The sequence below is a fragment of the Lutzomyia longipalpis genome, chromosome 1, assembly GCF_024334085.1.
Source record: "Lutzomyia longipalpis isolate SR_M1_2022 chromosome 1, ASM2433408v1".
Lineage (NCBI taxonomy): Eukaryota > Metazoa > Arthropoda > Insecta > Diptera > Psychodidae > Lutzomyia > Lutzomyia longipalpis.
Window position 1 is genome coordinate 19,914,915 of NC_074707.1, and position 16,846 is coordinate 19,931,760.

The 16,846-nt window shown below is 39.7% G+C and overlaps 1 protein-coding gene across 3 annotated transcripts in view; it reads right to left on the reverse strand.

The window, feature by feature from the left end:
• Window positions 1–16,846, reverse strand: part of LOC129796551 (protein sprint) — a 64,989-nt gene that overhangs the window by 30,478 nt on the left and 17,665 nt on the right. The window contains exon 1 of one of the 3 annotated variants that reach the window (XM_055838600.1): window positions 1,367–1,896. The exons of the other annotated variants lie outside the window; for them this stretch is intronic. The gene's annotated coding sequence lies outside the window, so the exon portion shown is untranslated. Of the gene's footprint in view, window positions 1–1,366; window positions 1,897–16,846 lie in introns of those variants that run through there. 3 annotated transcript variants of the gene reach the window in all.

Here is a 16,846-nt window from a genome sequence, read left to right on the forward strand (position 1 = left end):
CTTAAATGAAGGATGAAAGGAAAATATCTCTCTGGAATTCTCAGAAGTTTTGGAAAAATTGTTTTAAAACATCAATAGAGAAATTAATTTAAATTGGAAATGAAAAAGCAATAAATCGATTTTGATAAATTTCTTTTATTGGGAGTTGTTTTTTTTTTTCAATAAACTTAGTTTTGGTCGATTAAAGTTAATGAAGAAGAAGACCTAATTTTCCATTAAAGAAAAATATTTTATGACATTTTTCTTCTTAAAAATTTATCTAATAATGAATTATTCTTTTATTTCTAACTTCTGGTTGTTTTTGGAAAGGTATCTTTGATATATTTTCTTATCTAACCGACAATCCAAAATCTCAGGAAACCTGAGAATTTTAATAATAGATTTTTATTGATTTTAACGACCAAGAAATCCTTGAATTCGATGAAATTTCAGTACAAATTTAACGATTTCAATGATTTCGCTGATAGGGCCGGAAATTTAGGAATTTCGTTTTTGGAAATATTTTATTTTTATCATCAATAGAATTTATTAGAATTGCTGAACATTTAAGGATTTTCTTCTACATATATAGTTTTCATAAAAAGTATTTTCTCTTAAATTTATTTTTCAAATGAAATGACTAACAACCCCTTCTTTTTAGCAGTGATTCAAAAAAGCACAGCTTCTGTGAACACTCAAAAATTTATTTTTTGATCATTTAGATTTTAAGAATAGAAATTTTCATTAAAAGCGAAATTAGCCACCAATCCTACCAAATTTTGTGCTTTTTCTGCGCCTAATTTATTTATTTTGAATTACCCGAAAAAAATTCTGTTTACGCTTGGCGGCACACGAAATGGCTGAGAGAGTTTAAAAAAAAAATCAGCTGCTAATTTGCTTCAAAGGTGCCTCTTTTACCACGTGCTTTATTACGCGTTCTGTGATAATAATTGCTAATAAGATTAATGTCTTTTGCCAACTATCCACACACAATGTCTGTCCGAATACACGTATTATTTTTGCGGCAAAAATAGGCATTTTATTTCGTAACTAGCCCCTCATTTTACGCCTTTCAGCTTAAAGATTTTCCTCTTAGCCTGAAAGTTGTTGATTTTGTCTTCTTTCACAAAATTTATTTGAAAGGGTTTTTTATTTAAAAATTCAAATAAATGTATTCTCTTGTGTGTTGCCTTTGGTAGGTGGAAAACGCAAATGGAATGCATCGGGAAGCGAATCACTTTAAAATTAGACGTAGATTTTCAATGAAAATCTATTTTTATGCAAAATACACCAACACTACGCCACGCCAGATGCATTCGTGAACGCGATGGAAAAGCGTGTGCTCGTTTTTGCTTTATTTTTTTCGGGAAATGAGCGGAAAATTCACCTGAGTGCTGTTTTCGTTTGTGAATGACCAACACAAGAGGGGGAGGGCTTGTTGGTACTGTGTGTCTTATAAATTATGAATTCACATTCCACTTTTTCCTTGCCGGTCAATATACAATTCCACCAGTCGCCACCCCCGCTCTTGGTCGTTAAATCACAACAGAGAGTGGAAAAAACTTCCGTGTTCGCGGGCGTCACCTATAAATCTGTTGATCACACAGAATGTTGTATATATAAATTTTTGGGCTCACGGCGCGGTTTATTCAGGAATGCGTATCGCCCCCCATTGAATGCACAAGAGGGAGATCTCATTAAACATTTACAATGTAATTGGTCAGGAAGGCCCCACAGAAGCAAACACAGAAACCACAAAAATACAAGAAGTATATAAATGAAAAAAAAATTCGATATCAACGGAAAAAGTTGAATAACCGCCAGTGGTTTATTTTTATTGTGTGCTGTGCCAAGAGGCTGATTAGGTGCGACGCGAGCGCGAAGTTGCGACCACCACGAGCTAGGTCTCACACAAAACTGACGGCCGCACTGCATGCCTTGCCTTCGCCATGCCGATTCCCCTTTTGCGAGATGAGAAAGACATTCCGGCGGCTCTCTTGAGGTGCGTACGCATGTCTGTGGGGTCCCCCTTTTTGCCCCTTCCACACCTTCGCCCGGAAAATTATACTATGTACATTCAATGCAAGTCCTTTTGCATGTTTTTGTAATTAAATGAACACCATATTTAGCATTCAAAAAAATATATGAGAATTTTTTCTCTTCAATTTGTTGAAAATAAATAAATTCATTCACAGACAGTGGTAGGGATATTTACCTATGGGTGATATCCACGAGAAATAATTAGTAAATTGGCATCAATGGGCACCTTTATCCGGCCTCTCTCACCTGGGGGTGATATCCGTGAAAGATTAATTAATAAATATTCTTCACAAGGGCACTTCAGCCGGGCCTCTCTCACCTGTAAATACAGTCACAATTAATCCGGCGGTGAGGAGGATCAAACTTCAATATCTTGGGGTAGAGCAATAAACGATAATTTCACTTTTTCTTGTAATTTTTATTCTAGCCAAAAAACGTGGGGCTATTTTTCCAAGCGGAAGTGACAAAGTGACAGCCATGGGTGAAACATGAATCAGGGGGCAAACTACACTGAATGTCGCTCAGATGATCGCTCATTTAAATTCAAAATAACGTTTGCCCAATCCTGAACATACTCCCCCTTTCATCCATGGCGTAAATTACAATGGATATAATTCAAGATATATAATAAAGAAAATTGAGGAAAATTTAATTCAAAGACAAATCAATAATTTTACTGGGAATCAATTGGGAGTTTTATGAGTTTGGAAATTGATCTTCTTACCACTTTGCCGCGAACTTTCACATCAACCACCCTCACTCGCTGATCATTGCCAGGATACACTGCCACAACCAATCCCAAAGGCCAATCCACGTTTGAAGCATCCTCCGTCTTGAGCAGAATGACGTCTCCGATCTTGATGTTGGGTTGGTCCTTGTTCCATTTGTTGCGCTGTTGGAGGGTATGCAAATAGTCCGTTTTCCATCTTTTTGTAAAGTCAGCTTGGAGCTTTGTACACAGTTTCCAATGCTGAAGGTGGTCAACATTTGACGCAACAACTCCTGGATCAACGGGAAGTTGAGTGGGTGCGCCTCCAGGACGCAGAAAATCTCCTGGTGTCAGACATCGAGGATCATTGGGATCATCCATGATTGCAGCTAGAGGTCTGCTGTTGAGAACAGCCTCTATCTCCACCATAACAGTGTACAATTCCTCATAAGTGAGCCTGACACTCCCAACCACCTTGGTGACATGCGTCTTGAACGATTTGACCTCAGCCTCCCAATATCCTCCTTGGTGGGGGGCAAATGGTGGATTGAAGTGCCACTGAATGTGGAGTTGCGAGGAGAAATCAATGATGTCTCGTTGAAAGTTGTGGGTTTGGAATAATTCACTCAATAGCCTGTCTGCGCCCACAAAGTTTTTTCCATTGTCGCTGTATAAATGACTGGGAATTCCACGACGACTAATGAATCTCCGGAAAGTGGCAATAAATGCTGCAGACGTCATGGATGTCACAAGTTCCAGATGTATTGCCTTAGTGGACATGCAGACAAACACAACCACATATGCTTTCTCACAGACTGATCCTCTTGGTGATCTCTTGATGAAAAAATGTCCAGTGAAATCCATCCCGGTGTGTTCAAATGGCGAGTGCGGTCTGGTTCTAGATGGCGGCAAGTTTCCCATCAATTGTTCCACAGGGCGAGCCTTGGCTCTTGTACAAATGATACATTTGTGAATGACATGCCGAACCAAATTGCGACCTTTCAAAGGCCAAAACCTGGCACGAATAGATGACAAAGTCAACTGGGGCCCAGCATGCAGAAGGCGAAAGTGTTCTCGTTCAGCAATCCATTCTGCTAACTTTCCTTTGGCCAGTAAAATAGGATGGCGAGCATCATAAGATAAGAGAGAATTTTGAAGGCGTCCTCCTACTCGCACAATACCATTGGGGTCCAAAAAGGGTGTCAATTTGCGAATGTGTGCTGACAAATCGTTGAGCTTTCCATCCTTCAACAGAGTGATTTCCTTACTGAGAAGGAATTCCTGATCCCATGTGATGAGTAATGATTCCGCACGCTGTAGCTCAGGCACACTCACAAATTCGGGCACTAGCTCTGAAATGCGAGTTGTCCTGCTGCGTGTCTGGCGCCCTTTCTTGAGCTTGAACAAGTGCACAGCTCGTAGTGTCCAAACCAAGACTCTTGCAGCTTTCAAAAAGGAACTGCAGCGAGAAGTCAATTGCTCGTAAATGGTCAGAATTGGAGGATGAGATGGCAAGGTTTCTTGTGCAGAGGTAGTCAACGTTGACAGGATTTTTGGAAGAAAGTCGAGATGTTCCGCTGGGTTGAACTCTGGAGGCCATTCGGAAGACGGTTTGACAATCCAGTGTGGTCCATGCCACCATAAATCTTGCCCAATCAGATTTTTGACCTTGCTCCCCCGTGACACAATGTCAGCGGGATTTTCCTTGGTGCCAACATGCCTCCATTGAGAAGAATGAGACTGATTGAGAATATTAGAGACACGGCGTCTGGCAAATGGTTCTCGCTTCGGACTATCAGGAGAATGAATCCAATGAAGCACTGTTGTGGAGTCTGTCCAAAAATAGATGTTCGGGATACTCATTGCTTGCGAGACTGATGTCATGAGTTGAGTAGCTAGCTCTGCACCACATAGCTCCCCCTTTGGAGTCGTGAGAATCCTAGTGGGTTGTTTTGGGGTGGCCCCATCCTCATCCTTGTCATCTCCTTTGTCTTTGATTGGAGTCAATCGGCATTTTGATGTCAGAAGTCCAGACGTACGATTCCCCTGGCAATCCTCGTACACAAGATAGATTGCAACGCCGTAGGCAACCTTGCTTGCATCACAAAATGCGTGTAATTCCATTCTTTGGGGTGAAGAAATATTCGATATCCATCTTGGAATACGTAGTTGGTCAATGTTCTGCAGGTCGCATATGAAAGCCTTCCAGTCCTTTAGGATATCTTGGGGAAGAGGTTCATCCCATTCAAACGACCTGATCCACACAACCTGAATGATGATTTTTGCTGTGGTCACAACAGGTGCGATCAAACCACAGGGATCAAATATTCGTGCTACTGTAGACATCAACTGCCGTTTGGTCCAAATTTCCGCCTGCAAATTGCTTGATGTTCGAAACTGGAACGCATCAATGTGGGGGTTCCATAAGATACCCAGCGTCTTCGCTTCTTCATCTAAGGTCAGAGACTCCATGGCTTGTGCCGTTTGACTATCAGGAGCAAGAACTTCAATCCTATTGGATCGGAATTTTGATAATTCCATTGACGCATGTTTGAGTAGCGCCTCAAGTTGTCGTTTTGCCTCAATAACTTCCTCAACTGTAGAGGCACAAAACAGACAATCGTCCACATAAAAATATTGTCTCAGAATGGAAGAAGCCAGTGGATATGTATCCTCGTAGTCCTCTGCTAATTGTAGCAACACTCGAGTGGCAAGGTAAGGTGACGCTGAGACTCCAAAGCATACAGTACGAAAGCGGTAGTGAACCACCTTGCCGTCCTCTTCCCAAACAAATCTCACATAATCTCGGTGTAGTGTGCTAAGAAGCACCTGCAAGTACATCTTGACGATGTCACATGTCAACACAACTTCGTACATCCGAAATCTCCATAAAATGGACACAAGAGTGGGCTGGACAGTTGGGCAGGCCTTCAAACAATTGTTGACACTTAAACCACCTCTTGCACGAGAGCCTCCGTTGAAAACGATGCGTATCTTTGTTGAAACCGCAGATTCCTTGATCACACAGTGATGAGGAAGATAATATGACTTGTTGTCCAATTCCTGAGCTGGGACTCTTTCTATGATGTCCAGAGATAAATACTCCTTGAAGATGGCATCATATTCTTTCATCAACGTAGGGTTCTTCTGCAGTCGTCTAATCATATAGTTCAGCTGACGAAGAGCCGTTTCACGATTGTTGGTCAATTCATGGACGTAGGAATTGAATGGCAGCTCAACTACATATCTACCATTTGGATGACGTGAAACTGTGGAAGAGAAGTGCTCTTCTACTTCCTTGAATTCAGTTTGTGCCACAGTTTCCTTGGGCACCTCTTCAATCTCCCAGAATTTTCGAACAGCTCGATCAATGCTGGTGAGTGTCGTCGCGTGGCATGATGCGTAGACTGGGTCATTCTGCGTGGGACACGGGCCTACAACTAACCAGTTGAACGGACTTGCTTGTAGGATTGGCAATCCAGGTCCCAAATGATGCTGTTGGGGCTCAAAGAGCGACCATGCCAACGCCCCTCCAATGAGAAGATCAATCTTTTGGGGTTTGTACCACATGGGGTCTGCCAATTTAAACTGAGGCGGAATTGCGATTCGTTGTAGGTCTACTGGGAAATTCGGCTGCACACCAATGACTTTGGGCATAACAACACAGTGGATCTCTTCATTGACATGGGAAGAATCAGAACCTACTTGTAGAGTCACCGCAACTTCTTGTTGGCTTTTATCTGAGATGGATCCCACACCTTCTATCATGATGTTTGTACGTTGGGGAACCACATCTAGCCGCTGACACATCTGTGTAGTGATGATGTTGATTTGAGACGTTGGATCCAATACAATACGACACTGCTGCACACGATGTCGTCCCACAATCTTCACAACAGCCGTTGCGAACAGAACATTCGATTTAACTCCCCCCTGTGATGCCCCAGTACAACTCACGGTGGCAGAATTCGTGGGAGGTCGTTCAGTGTTCCTCGGAACAAATTCGGGAATATTCTGGACGTCAGTGGGTAAAGGAGTAGGAGGATTCAATGCATCATGTAGCAAATGATTGTGTCTTTGATTACAATGTTTGCAAGACTGATAAGAGCAAGAATCAATTGCGTGGGACTCACTTAAACAGTTAATGCAAATTTTCAAAGATTTTACAGTACTTAATCTTTGCTTGGGTTGAAGACCCAGAAACTTTCGGCACTTGAATAACTTGTGAGGATTGAGCTTACAAAATTTGCAATTCTCCTTGTTGACCTTGGTTTCAGTGGCAAGAGACGAAGCTTTATTGGACTTACTCTGAAACCTCGGATTGGAGACCGGACAAGTCTCAAGGCTCCTGCATCTCTTGTCGAGGAAGTCCTCAAACTCCCTCCATGTAGGGATACCATCTGGTTTCTTCTCACTCCATTGTGCTTGGGTTTGATAGTCGAGATGCTTGAGGACAATGTGGATGAGCCACGGATCTCGGCTTGTAACACCCAAAGCGTCGATTGCCTCCAATGCCTGGCAGGTTGATGATTGAAGCTTACGGATTGCTGATACGTCGGGCTTAGTCACAATGGGCTGCCCAAGAAATTTCTCCATGTGAGCTGAGATGATGATCATCTTGTCGTCATACCTCTTCTCCAGGCGATTCCATGCAACATCGTAGTTCTCATCAGAAATAGGCAAACTGCTAAATAGAGCAAGAGCATCACCAGTGGTCGACGTCTTCAAGTACTGCATTTTCTGGGATTTGGTGATACGTCCATTCTTGTGAACACTTGCGAGGAATAAATTTTTGTACGTGGTCCACTCGCAATAATCACCAGAAAAAATTGGCAATTTGATTGGTTCCAGCTTCATGCAAGGGTCAGGAGTTTCAAATGCGTCGTCTTCTCTCATCGTAGAATTGAGGATATCACGTTTTGAGCTGTCCAGTAGTTTCTTCAGCTCATGTCGTTGCTCTGAAAGGATGTCCTTCAACTTTGAATCCTCACTGACGCGTTGAGCACGCTGCTCTTGAATGTGGAGTGTCATGAGAGAGATCAATTGATGCATAGGTTGATTTGTGGAGGTTTGTACTTGGCTGCTACCCGCAGCTCCCTTTGGTGCAGACAATAGTTGAATCTGCACAATAATTTTCGTCAAACCTTCATCAACCTGTTGACAATCGTTCAGAAAGTTGATAAGCCTGGTCTCTTCCTCCTCCTTTGATTCGGGAGGAGCTTCTGCGATGATTTCCATCTGAATAGCACGGTATCTGTCCTCAATGCGATTGATCACATTGCGTTGAGACATGAGACCTATTTCCACTTGAGGGTCCTTGAGCTCCTCAGGTTTCAAGGCTTGGTACTTCTTCAGGAGATTTTTGACGACCGTCAATTGACCCTTGAATGCACTCCGGCTGGCCTCCTTGCAAACTGATGCCATGGTTCTTGTGGGATTCAAACTGTTCCCGATGACTCGATGGGCCAAATATGGTAGGGATATTTACCTATGGGTGATATCCACGAGAAATAATTAGTAAATTGGCATCAATGGGCACCTTTATCCGGCCTCTCTCACCTGGGGGTGATATCCGTGAAAGATTAATTAATAAATATTCTTCACAAGGGCACTTCAGCCGGGCCTCTCTCACCTGTAAATACAGTCACAATTAATCCGGCTCGAAGGACCAAATATGGTAGGGATATTTACCTATGGGTGATATCCACGAGAAATAATTAGTAAATTGGCATCAATGGGCACCTTTATCCGGCCTCTCTCACCTGGGGGTGATATCCGTGAAAGATTAATTAATAAATATTCTTCACAAGGGCACTTCAGCCGGGCCTCTCTCACCTGTAAATACAGTCACAATTAATCCGGCGGTGAGGAGGATCAAACTTCAATATCTTGGGGTAGAGCAATAAACGATAATTTCACTTTTTCTTGTAATTTTTATTCTAGCCAAAAAACGTGGGGCTATTTTTCCAAGCGGAAGTGACAAAGTGACAGCCATGGGTGAAACATGAATCAGGGGGCAAACTACACTGAATGTCGCTCAGATGATCGCTCATTTAAATTCAAAATAACGTTTGCCCAATCCTGAACAGACAGCGAGTTGGTTTTTTTTTGGTAGTGAAGAATAAAGAGCGATATGAAACACATGCTGTGCCAGTAGAGCCGACGCCCTATGGCACCCCTTTGGTGCGTCTTTCGTTCCGCCACCACAGCTGATCGCAGCAAAGGGTCGAGACCCACAGCAAAAGGCAATTTAATCCATCGCGCGAATGGAAGAGAAATGAGCCTGTTTTTGCATTTAATTGCCATCTCTGTGTCAATTTATCATGTATACAATCTGATTATATTTCCTATGTACGTACATAATCAAGCGGGAGGGATATATGTTCCGTACATATTAAAATATGAAACATAATAGTGAATTTGAGAGTGCATTTAATTGGGAATTTGCAGACATTTTTCGATCATAAAGAGGGTGGAATTAAATGTAAATATAATAGGATTAGAAATACAATATTTTGTAAATGGAGTATAATTTATTATGCGATTAAGAGTTATCAAGAGAATACAGTCGAAAAATTTTCTTGGAAAAACTAGAAGGGGAAGAAATCAAATGGAAATTCTTTGTCAATGCAAATGGATTAATTTAATAAACTAAGCTTTAGAATTAAAGGAATATTAGAATATTCTAAGGGACTCAACACACTACAGATTCAAAAATAGAATGTTTTTAAGATGCATAAAATTAGAAAATTTAAGCATTTAGAATTTGTAGTGTGTTAACCCCATGAATTCTATATAATTTGTGAAAATTCTTTAAAGCTAATTCACTCGAAAATATACAAAATTCTTTGCAAAATCATATAATTTATTCTACATAATTTTTGTAACGTTAAATTTTGTCAAAGAAGTTCATAAATTAACGATTTCCATTAAAAAAAACTTGAAAGATTTGAAAGTTTAGGTCATATTTTGGTGCAAATTACATCAAATTATTGAAAAGAAAAGCTTCAAAAATTTATATGAAAGTGTGAAAAAATTTATCCTACTTTTTCCAATATGATTCATATGGTCATTTACTTGAAATTTACCCCATTTTCCATACACAATACGTAAAAAAAAAAAAAATAACAAAGAACGTAAAGCAAACAAGAATTGATTTCTTATTATTATATTTTCCATCACAAAGAATTTAAAATATTCTAACACGATCTCCCCCATCATGATGAGTGTGATTTGTGATTCATTAGCATTTTGCGGTTTAACTGAAGAATTTCCGCGAATAGCACAAACACTTCTTATTTATTTTCTTGAGGTTTTCTTCATCTATATTGAGTTTTACTCAATTCCAGCAATTCCATGCACAGAGTTCTCAAATTACCAAAAAAAAAATAAAAATAAGAGAAACGGAAATCCCGCTTATGGAGGAGAGAGTTTTATGGTCAATTTGCGAATTCTGGAGAAAAACACAAAGCTGACCCCTCGAGGGAGTGCGGGATTGAGTGAGGAATAAAAAAGTGGAGAAATGTGCGCGAGAGTTTTGGAACAGCGAATGGAAGAGGAAATGAAAGAGAAGAGGAGTCTTGTGCGAAGGGGTCCCCTCACAATTTAGACGATGACTCACCCATTGAGCCCTGTTGCTCCCGAAAATACGATCAAAACTCCCGAGTCTGTATTAATCCTCTGAATGGTGGTTCTGCCGCGGAACAAAGAAGCACCCATTGAGAGCACTAACTGGAATATGCGAGGGATCACAGTGCTTGGGGAGATTAGATAACGGCTGCCCATAGCGTTCTGCATGCGATAGTGGTCACACAATATGCTCACCGAGGCGCAACATAATTCTCGCGCTCCGCCAGGGGCAGGAGGAGAAAACAGAACGGAGATCCAGAAAATTATCATTGCAGATTCAGTGCTGCACATCCGGTGTATGCGAGGAAAAAGAGATCACCAGGTCGGAGACGGTCCAGGTGATGCGGGAAGTTGATGCTGCTCGCCTCCCATGCAAATCAATCACGGTACATTTTGCATAATTCATGCCCCGTGCGCGCGTATATTGTCTTGTTTACCAGCCCAATTACTCAACACATCTGCAATTGTGTTCAAATGCCCCGCATCTCCTTTTCAATATCCTCCGGACAATGAGCTATCAATTCTCCACCATCACCCAGGAGTCTATCCCTAAAAAGGGGCAACCAACTACTTAATCCACATCCCTACCCTTTTGACCGAGAAAAGATCAAACAACTTTTTTTTTACTCGTCGAATGTTGCGCTCCAATTGCAACTAAAATGCGCAGCTAAAATAAATTTATTTAGCTAAACATTTTAGATGTGCACAGAACATACAAATGTACGGATAATTGGAAATGAAAATTTATTACTATTTACTACGTATGAGAGAGTCTGAAAAATTCCATTTTGGAAAAGTTTTTTTTTGCTTCGAGTTCATGGTGCTTTGTGGAGAAAATTTGCCACAATTTCGCACACTTTCTGGCCCTTGACACCGAAGAAATCATAATACGGGGCAGTAAATCAAGCGGAAACCAAGAGGAGGGGTCTACAAGATTTTGTAGTAGATTTAGTGGCGGTATTTTGATGATTGTGAGTGATACGAAAGGTCAATGGAGCGACAGGTGCGTTGAAATGCGGTAGAAAGTTGAATAAAAAATTATTGTGTCAAATGACAACATTTTGTGCGATTTCTGGGAGAATTTTTAGATGATTTTTCAAGCTGATTTAGGTAGAATGTATGCTATATTGCGGGAAAATATTTAGCAAAATTTCTAGGCAGTTTTCTAGGAAACTCAGAAGGAATTTGAAGGATTCTACTATCTTTGCTGTGAAAACTTCTATTAAGAATTCGTTGAGACACAAAGAATTAGGAAAATTAAAAGAATTTAAAGAATTTAAAGAATTTAAAGAATTAGACTTTAAAGAATCTTATAAATTTAAAGAATTATACTTTAAAGAATCTTAAAAATTTAAATAATTAGACTTTAAAGAATGTAGAGGTTTTTAAGAATTTTATAAATTTAAGAATTTTTAAAAATTTTAAGATTTTTAAGAATTTAGAGATTTTAAAGAATTTAAACAAAAATTTAAAAAATCAAAGAGCTTAAAAAATGTAAAGAAATTTAAAAATTTAAGGAACTTTAGGGGCCCAGAAAGTACAATTGTCCACCCCCCGTCGTCACTGTGGAAGGGGTGAATGGTTAAATTGTGAGATCAGTCGATGGTACAAGCGTAGGGAAATTTATGTAGGACTCCCTACCCCATCTCATATATTGTTCTACAACAGAACACAGTCAAATCTATAAATTATCTGCAATTGTATACAAAATGCATCCAATTCATGTGGGGCGGGAGGATTTCTCCATTCGGGTGGGAGTCTCTTTTGGCAATTTAATGCAGGTCTGTGTGCATTTTGGCTGGCACTCCGTGTCACGTTCACATTCCCACACTCCAAATTTCCATGTGGCGATAGTTCACGTAGACTGGGGGCATTTTTTTCCTCCTCCACCGACGCGCTCTGTATATTAATTCTTGTTCGTGAGCCCAGGCGGTGTTTGGTGAATATTGAGAAGTTTTTCAAGCGGGGGCATCCACCTTTAGGGAAATCTAATCGAGACCCGATGCCATATCATTACGTGGCGGCACTTTCGCATATATGGGGTAAAAAGGGGGCAAAATGGATGTGAAGAGAGTCGCATTCAGTTGGACAGACACGCAATTGTATGGCGATCAATTAATTCATCACGTAATTGCAATTATGAATGGGACGCTTTATATTGATTGTAGATGATGATGGTGTACGTTATTATGCCCGAATCAATGGTCAACGATAATTTTCCCTCTAGCTCTCAGTATGCCAGATGACCCCGTAGGGCAGCAAGCAAATACACTCCATTTGATTTTGCGGATCTTAATCAGTTTGCGATGGTTGGGGGATGAAGCAGCAGCAGCAAACATTTGGGGTACTTCTCACTCACTTTCGAGGGCGGAAATGTGTGTGGCAATAAACATTTTATGTTTCTCACACTGTCGGCAAGAAATGGCTCCATTTGCGCTCTCACCCCCCTTCCTTCCCTCCTCGTGCATCCACCCATCGACAAGAGTCAGCAATTAGAGGCACCCAAGCACTCTGTGCAAGAAATACAGCGTGAGTCATAATCATGGCGCGCAACTCCTAATCAAACTTTTTCCTCTCATTCGCAACTTCTTTATTTTTTTCTTCCTCCCAAGCACACCAACTTTATTTACACTTTCTCCCTTCCCCTCGCAACCCCCCACTTTGTACCGTTGGAAAAACATGGCACAAATGTAAAACAATAGACAAAGAACTTCTTTTTTCCATGTTGAACTCTATGCGGAGTACAGAAAGCTTTTTGTTTTCAAGGAAAAGAAGTATATAGAGAAGAAAATACTCGTCGGTTTGTGTTGGAGAAGTTTTCTGATGGAATTCCGGTCAGAAAATGAAAATTCCACTTGAGAAGGATATAAATTGATTGGAAGGAGCAAGAAAAACTTCTATTTTCATGTACAAGAAAGAATCATCAGTATTTTGTTCAAGTGCCAGATTGAATTTTTCAACAATTTATTTATTATTATTGTTTGAAATATCAAAGTTGTTCTATTTTTATGAAATCAATCAAATAAAGAGCTACGTGAATCTATTGACTAAGAAATAAGAAAATTTTATGAGATATTTTTGTGGAAAATTGTAGGTAAAAAATCAATAAAACATATCTTTAGGAGAAATTCTTAATTCTAAGTATATTAATTTAATATTAAATTAAATCTCTTGAAAATTTTAACAAAATTTAAGTGAAAATTCAGTCCAAAAATTATCACTTGAATTAAAACCATTTCCACCCTTTTCCTCAACACTATATCGAATACAGAAAATTCATCCCCAACCCTCATGGGAAGAAATTCTTAAGTGCTTCACCCCCTCATAGAATTCTACCTGCAGGCAGACAATCTTCTTTACAAAGTTTCCCGAAGAAGCTTCTAAAACTGAAAGTGCACACCGTACGGGGGGGGGGGGGGTGGCTGTCGCGCCCCATTTTACTACAATTCCATATATTTTTTCGACACCCCGCGGCAAAATATTTGATTACACGTGCAATAAAATGGTTTCAGTGCAAAATGACACAACAATTCATTACTCTTGCCCAACTGGTGTGTTTTATTTTGTGCAGAGAAGCTCATTGATATTATTTAAAGTGGAATTTTCATTGTGCCACACTGTCTGCGTGTACAATAAATTCAATTGTATGCCACACTAATTGCAGAGAGTCCACATATAGAGGAAAATTGTCGTCAATGAGATTCAAAAGGGGTGTGTGTGTGGGGGCGGTAATTTACTCTACATAGTATATATAGCAACGAGGACCGCACAAATTCAATACTGCAGAGCTGTTAAATAGGGCGGTAGAGGGTGGTGGTAGAGTTTGAGCAACAGACTGACAGATTTTATAGTGATTGAGTGGCAGACAATACACGAAGACACACACAAGTTATACAAATTTCCTCCATTTGGTGTCCTGAATTGCAAAATCAACTCTGGCACTTGATGAATTTCCCCAAAATTCCCATTTTCGTCAACACTCCAAACTTCTCAGTGGCAGGAAATTAGAATTGAGGAGCCTCGGTGAATTTTGCTGCCAAGGTGTCTTTTTTGGTCACAATTTTCTGATGGAATTGATGAGATGTGACTTGCGTGATCTCATGATGGGATTCTTCTCCAGCACGGCATTGCGACAATTTTCTCTCGAGGCGAAATTATGAAGATTTTATCACTTATATGCCTTAAGTACTTGAGACTAATTTCATTTTCCGCCCCGCCCAGAGCAATAGTGGGGAAATATGTAGAGCAACAGTGGAACAAGGGAGAAAAAAAGTTTAGAACTTTATTCAAATGGCCAGAGTTGAGAAAACATGTATATGACTTTTTTTTAAATGGAAAGAAAATCCAGGAAAATTGCGATTTGGCACTGAGAGAAAATATTATTGGCAAAAAGGAGTTTATTCATTTCTCTGTGGGAAGACATCTAATACGAGAAAAGGATCGTAACATGGTTCAATCTCGTAAAGGATAAAAGAATTATAAATCGCAAAAAAGATTTCTAAATTCGCAGAAAATCCTCAGCTGCAAAAAAAGCAGGCTAGGATTTTCTCAAAAATGCAGATAATGACGTCATCAATGTATTTTTTATCCATTTCAGTGTATGAAGTATCGAAAACTTATCAAAAATCATTGACGAAGCACTAACATGAATGCTTCATACACTAAAATAGAAAAAAATACAAAAATGACGTCATTTTATACATTTTTGAGTAAATATTCGCAGACTCTTTCCAGTGCCTGTTCTTGTGGAAAATGAGAAGTCTCTTTGGATAATTCTTAGTCTTTTTTGATTCCCTACGAGATTACACGTAATTCCATTGTTATTTCGAATAAGGAGTTTTCCTCATGCATAAATGAATAAACTCCTTTAATTAATAAATTTCACTTCCTTTCAATTTCCCTCTCTTTCCGAAAAATAAAACTTTCCTTTCAGCACTTTAGGTCTGCTTTTCTAGAAACTTACGGAGTATGTAATTAAAATCGTATGGCAGAAACCTGCTAGCAATTAACAAGTCTAAAAGAGAGAAAGAGAGAAAATTCTACACGCTAAATTGCGACAGGAAGAGTATTAATAGAGGCAAATGTTTGATATAATAAAAAAAGTGAGGAAAAAAAGAAATATTTACGTAGAAATTTCACATGATGTTGTATGATTCCTTGGGGAGCCATTGAACCTCCTCAATGGGGGTCCCGTCTATTGTTTCACGTACACATAAAATTTATTCATTAAACCCCAAAAACACATCATGCCCATGCCTTGAAGAAGAAGCTTTTGGCTCTTGGCTTCATGTTGAGATATACTGTTGCGAGTAAAAGATTAATTTAGATTGTTGTTGACGATGATGGTTTGTCTCGCACAACAACCCCTTTTTCCAAGGGAAACATGACGAGGAACATTTTCTCGCAGTTTCTTATGGCATTTCCACATGTTTTCTGGGAAATATCAAGGGAACCTTCCTCCTCCAACCCTCATCGTCGTACCACGTCTAAATGACAAAAAGTCATTGCGGAAACCTTGGTGAAAAGTTTCATCCTTCTGCTGAAAATTCACCACTAAAATTATGTTTAACATGCACCCACCCAGTGGGAATAATATTTAATTATCCACACTCTTTCTCACCCAGAGAGAGAAGGGGTTGTAAAATGGGAGAAGATGTTAATTGTTGAAGGCGATAAACAGAAACGGAAAATCCCCTCGCATGTTGTTGAGAATTTTGCAGAATCTTCTGTAGAATTGGATTATTTTCCACCACCGCCACCACTCCTGTCTCGCATACGAACTATACCAACTCTATTACAGAACTGAAACACACTGCAAATTCCATCCGGAACACACCTCAAGACCCCCCGTCATCCACGCGGGAAGAAGGATGAGAATTGTGGTTTCAAGTTCTCTTAAAGTGAAATTTATAGGCGGACGCAAAAGTGTGAGACAGCAAAGTTCTTCAAGATGTTGATCTCTCAACCGAGGGGTTTAAAGTTCTCATAGTGGAAGATTTTTGCGCAATCTCTGCTTATTGCAAAATGCTACATACATTGGTTAGCCAATTACGGTCGCATATGAGAGAGATCTATTGACTTTTATAAGGTGTACATTTGTCATGTTTTATTCATAGAATTAATCAATCAATTTGTTGGAGTGATGTCTTGATACGGGCAACATTGTGCCACCGCTAAGTTAATTTGTAAAAGTTCTACTGAAATTTTATTCTACAAGAATTGCATAAGAGTGTTCAGAATAGAAATCAATATATGGGGAAATTTAAAATAAATTACAAAATAGAGAAGAATGGGGCAAATAAAGTCAATCAAAAGGGTTTGCGAAAAGCTCAAAATATTGTATTTTCCAAGCAGGTAATTTGTATAAGAAATTTTCCCATCTGCAATATTCTCTTGGAAGACTCTTCTCTATCCAGAAATATGATATTTTCGGTTTTTCTCAAAACGTCCAAGAGTTTGTCTACCCCCAATCTTCCTTATATTTGAAAT